Raw genomic sequence first — 6,043 nt, 5'->3', positions numbered from 1 at the left:
CCTTCTGAGAACTGTGTGCAAGCGTTTTATTGGTTCCTCATCATTTATAAATACACTGACTTCAATTGAAGAAGTTATTTTGAAGACCAGCTTTATACAGAAGTCTATCATGGGTTTTATGAGAGTTAAGTGTTTACAGGTTGTTTTTCCCCTCAAGGAATTCATAAACTTTTCAGACAGAAATAAGGAACAATTAATTGGCACAAAGTATAATTTAAGAAGTGCTTGGGGAATGGGCGATTAATCTTCAATTAAGATAGATGGTGTGATGCTCGAGCAAAATGCTACCTGATGCAAACTCACAAAGTTATCTTGCATTTAAAAAATATTGTTAATTTTAATTAAAAACTCAAGATGGAAATTAATTATAATTTGAAAGTTCTTCCAGCTGTAATAAACTGAAAAGTAGGACACTGTTATTGCCATCATGAAAGTTAATCAGATTCATATTTGCCTAAGAGAACAAGAGACAGAGGATAGTTAATAAATAATTAGCAAAATTTTCATTATAGAACAAAACTGTCTTTTTTGTTTTATGTTGCTGGACACATATTAAACAGCACCAAAATGGACCTCGAATGTTCCATGTCAGTATTTAATGAATGACAGTGTCTCAAGGACAACGTTCCAATGGGCCTCCTCAGTTAGTTACAGGAGAGTACTTAGCACTCTGGAGGCCCTGTACACATTTTTTTACTGAAACAGGCCAGGGGCTGTCTTTCTCCTACCTTCCATTCTATGTTCTACATCAAGTAGCCTTTACATATATTCTGCATCATAGTGGTAAATTAGAATCATGTTTTCCCAGATCTTCCCTCTTGATTTGTTATCCTGCTTCTGCAGCCACACTCTCTCTCTTTGGTAGCACCCTACCAATGTTGTCAGTCTTAAATAAGTAGCTGTGTATTTTGTAGCCACCACTCTTATTACAGGTCCTCACACGCCTCTTACTAGATGGATTAATCCCACCATCGTATTCTTAGAGATTTATTCATTTCATTTATGTGTATGGGTATTTCGCCGACTTATGCGCATGTACACCATGTGAATGCCTGTGCCATTGAAGGTTAGAAGGTTTCATATCCTCTGGAACAGGAGTTACAGTTGTGAGCTGACTTGTGGGATGCTAGAAACTAAACCTGGTTCTCTGCAAGACCTGTACATGCTTTTGTTCTTTTTTCAGAACTTTAGGTTCATATACTTTTGTAAACATAATACTTTTATTGAGGCTTTGGGAATGCCACATCAAGCACCATAATTCTACGCACCTCCAAGTCTCTCCATATCCTCTGCTCACCCCCCATATGCCCCCAAAAGAAAAATTTAAAAATCAAACCAAACAAGTAAGCAAGAAAACAAACAAAACCCATCTCATTGCTTCCCCATCTTTCCTGCCTGTCTAACACCTCCACATTCACCCTGGTGGCATTGGGAGCCACAGAGTGTCACATTTTGCCCAATCAATTTTACTGGTTCAAAGTCTCTTGTTTCTGGTACACAGTCATCATTGGATACTCCACAAAACAAATATCCTGCAGCCTCAAGTATTGGAGATCCTGCAGGTATCATTCCACAGGACCAGTCCCTTCATGGGATCCAGCAGGTTCTAGATGGGGTAGAGGTTAGGGTGGGCCAACCTTAGGCCCCCTCTCTGGGCCTGGGTGGTAGTTGAGTTTGTCAGTCCAGGCCACTGGCGTTGCCCCCATCAGGTGAGGGATGGAGCCAACTTTCCTATGTCCAAGCCATCAGGGTCAGTTCTCCCTCAACCACGGTGCCTGTGGGCCCACCTTTCCTCAGTTTGGAGAGCCAGCTCTCCCATGAGGGTTAGGGCCAACTCTCTTGTTTTAGTGTTCAGCAAGGGCCAGGGCCATCTAACCCAGGTTTAGTGAAGGGTCGTCCAGCTAAGCATGGTCCTCTAATCTCATCACACATCATTACTCTGGCCCTCCTGAGGTGACACAGGCCACAGACCTCAACACAGACCCCAGGTGTAGAAGGACTAAGGACTCAGACATGAACCTGGACAATATCCTGACTCTGGGTAGAAGCACCAGTCATTCAGATCACGATGGTTCTGGTGACAGCATAGCCTCTGGACACCAACAGGGCCACAGGTTGCCATCTGACCTGGGCTTCCCTGTAACTTTTGGCAGCAACACGGGCCTTGGGCATCAACACAGTCACTGGCTGTAGTAGGACCACAGACCCAGACATGGTTTTTGGCAGCAGCTGGGGCTAAAAGTCACCATTGCCACAGGTGGCCACTCAAGTAGATGTGTCCCCAGTGACAGCTGGCCCTCAGATGCTAACGTGATCCCAAATCTCTTACCTGCCGAACTACTGTAAGACCCAAAGTTAACTTGTAAGCCCTGCTCGCCCAAGGATCAAGTAATTTCCTGGAAAGTTGGGAGTTGAGGTTCTGGGAAAGTATCAGCCAAGCCACATGGGACAATACAGTGGCCCTATGGGTTCGTCTTTAAAATGCCCGGCAAACATGTCTGGGGACCACTCAACTGGGAATTCCAGACACTGGAACTGGCCAGCCTCCATCTACCCAGTTAGTATTAATATTTAATAAAGCTGGCATCAAATTTTGCTAAAATTGGTGAAATTGGTTTTTCTCTGGTGAATCTCACAGTTAACCCTTGTAGCCCCACAGTGAGACAAGAAAGACCATTCCACCCCAAATTCTAGCTCAAGGCTTCTCACTACAGCTCCCTGGACATGCTTCAAAATGGCAAACATTCGTATGAAGGCCTCCTTTTGGTAAATTATAGTGACACCTTTTTTTCTCTGGTTTCTAAATTCTGATTATATGGTAATCTAATTGGGAATGGGAAGGACCTATTAAGGTCTGTGCCTCCCTATGTGGGGCAAAGAGAGATGTCCTGGGGGCCACTAGTTATTTCAGGTTAATTGGGCAGTTCAGCCAGAGCAACCAGGTTCACACTAATGAACTTTGAACATTAAGGAACCCCTGTTAAGACTGGGAACTGATGTATGAAGTTTCGTATTCCCAGGTCTGGCACCTTCACACTCAGCAAGATTCCAACACCTAAGCACAGAAGACCTAAAGAACCCTAAGGGCATTCAACAGCACTGAGACCCAGGGCTGAGAATTTGGATAGGCCCAGTGTGGATCTGGGAGCCAGGAAAGACTCAGAGAGGCCCAGTCTTTGATGGTTCTTAGGGTCTGGTTTGTACAAGAAGGCTATAAATTACCACCTGTTCAGTCCGGTGAACACTCTACGCAACACCAATTGTTACTGTTGTCTCCATCGCCATTTGGTTCTATATATTCTATTATTTTGATTGTGTGTCTCGTCTTGTGTCTGGTCTGTTGTTGTGTGTTAGAACTTGGGGCAACTAAGATGAATGAACAACCACACTGTCAAGCCAGCATTGCTCTAGGAGGGCCCGAGAGGTACATGTGGAGACTCCGCAACTGAGGCTCCTTTAAGACGGGCACCACCCACACCTCACAGCCTCTTGCCTGGGTCTAGATGGTGATGAGGTATTACTGTGGAACTTCACATCCCAGAACACGAGGTGTGGCCACGGAGCTTTGGGGACATGGAATATGGCAGGTTTGTGCACGATAGGCCCTGTAGCCTCTTCCTGAGATGGCTTTCTGATGGGGTGTGTAGCCCCCCAACAGGAAATAACAGCACTGGAGTAAGGAAAGCTTTGTCTGTCTGTTTTGTAATGTAAAGATGTGGAAGCTGCATGCTTGTTTGTGACTGGTCTCTCTTGATTGTGCTGAGTTGACAGTGTTCTGTGTGTCTTGGTTAGAGCTCAGCTATTACTGTTGTAGCCAACTCCCTGGGCTGAGTTTACCCCTGGGCATTCTGGCCATTAGGACTAATGTAATAATCATTCAAGTATCATTTGGATATGGATAATATTAGAGTTGCTTTATGCTGTTCTTCTTTCTTGAAAAGCTGGCTCTGAATTGGGTTGTGGCTTGCCCTTTCTTCAGACCCAGGCATGCTTTTAAAATTTTTATGTCTGGAGTCAAAGGCTGAGGCAGGGAAGAAAGAGCAAAGCAATGCAGCTAAGTGGATTATTGGTTTCATTTAATTGCCTAAAAGTATTATAGAAACTTTCTATGGGTAAAAATCTGTAATATCTGTAACAAAAAATTAACTTAAAACTCATAACATGGGGTTGATAATTAAAAGTCTGTACATAGGTAATATTAAAGGAGCCATGTGATGTGATTCCACTTTGGGATATAAACAACACAGGGCTTGCTGCCATCTTTAGGCAGCCATGTAGTGAGTTGTCATATTTACTCGGATTAGAGAGGGCAAATGTCATGTGACTTCACTATCATCTTTGGGTCGCCATGTGTCTGGCAGCCATCTTTGTTAGGGGTGGAGAAGGTGGAAGTCTTATGGCGTCACAGACATCTTGATTATGGGCGACCATGTGATATGGACTGACCAAGGAAACAATAGGTATCCACAGAAACTCTTTTTTTGTTGTTGTTAAAATTCTTTTTACAGTGTTCTGTACAGCATGTGTGCCTGCAGGCCAGAAGAGGGCACCAGATTTCTTTACAGATGGTTCTGAGCCACCATGTGGTTGCTGGGAACTGAACACAGGACCTCTGGAAGAACAATCAGTGCTCTTAACCTCTGAGCCATCTCTCCAGCCCCTCCACAGAAACTCTTAACTGGGACAGGATTTATTTATGATCCTTGTCCTGTCTTAAAACAAGGTCTATAAAAGATAGGATTTAAAAACAATGCCTGTGTGGGGAGGTATTAAAAGTGCACCTCCATGTATTCATATACAAGAATGGACCTTGCAGACAGCCAAACTATGTAACATAAGAATCACCCAGATGATTCTAGATTCACTAAATTGTTGCACTGTTGGACTTGATTTTGCCTTCTACAGGTTATGGTTGGGCCCTGTATCTTCACTCTTGAAATTAAAAAGAAGTACTTTATTTTGATATTGCAAAATCACAGGGTTGAGAGATTTTAAACTTCTTTAAGGGAAATTTTAGAGTGTTACAGAAAGTTTAAATAAAAAAAAATCTTGATATGCTTTAAGATTTATTTATTTTATATATAAATACTCTACCTGCATACATGACTTTATGCCAGAAGAGGGCATCAGGTCTTACTATAGTTGGTTCTGAGCCAAGATGCAGTTGCTAGGAATTGAACTCAGGACCTCTGGAAAAGCAGCCAGTTCTCTTAACCACTGAGTCATCTCTCCACCACCCAAATAAAGAACAGCTTCTAAAATTATTTGTTTATAAGGCTATGGCACATTTTGAAGTTTATAAGGTATTTTATTATAACATCTTTATTAATATATGATCTTGATAAACAAACAAATGAATAAATAAATAAATAAATAAATATATGTTAAAAGTAAGAGCCACAGCTAAACACTAGAGACTGAGGTATTTCTGTCTAATGATGCAGCAATACAGTGACCTGAACAGTCTGGCAAAGAGTCTCCTAAAGACTATTCCAGCTAACAGATACTGATTTAAGAATTTATGTCTAACCTTCCTAGCTTTGGTAATATTGTTAAACTGTCACTATTTTGGTAAATTGAGTCATATAAGAAACTGTTATATTCTGTAATGGTGTTCTATAAAAGGATAAAAAAGTATTCAGTCTCTTTGTGGACTGTGTTTATGAATTAAAAGCCTTATCTTGGTGCAAAAAGAGCTTCAATTTAGATTTTGTTATAATCAACTGTTAAAGATGATTAAGCTTTGAGATCTTCAGAACCATACTTACAGTAATGTTAAGTATTAATGTAATCAGTTGAGGAAAAAAGCTTTATTTAGCCTCCTGTATATATCTTTAAGGTATAGCCTAAAGCAAATAACTAAAAACAAAACAATCAAAGGTTGTTTGACTCAGAAATACTTACTTAATAGATAATGGTCCTCATACTCGCAGAGATCTCCTGAATATGGCACTCAAGATGTTTAAGCTTACTGTGACAGACAGACTCCCAGATCCTAGTAGTGATACCCAAGGTCTCCACGAAAACAATGGACACAACTGTG

The sequence above is a fragment of the Arvicola amphibius genome, chromosome 11 (genome assembly GCF_903992535.2).
Source record: "Arvicola amphibius chromosome 11, mArvAmp1.2, whole genome shotgun sequence".
In the NCBI taxonomy this organism is placed as follows: Eukaryota; Metazoa; Chordata; class Mammalia; order Rodentia; family Cricetidae; genus Arvicola; species Arvicola amphibius.
This window is presented reverse-complemented; position numbering follows the sequence as displayed.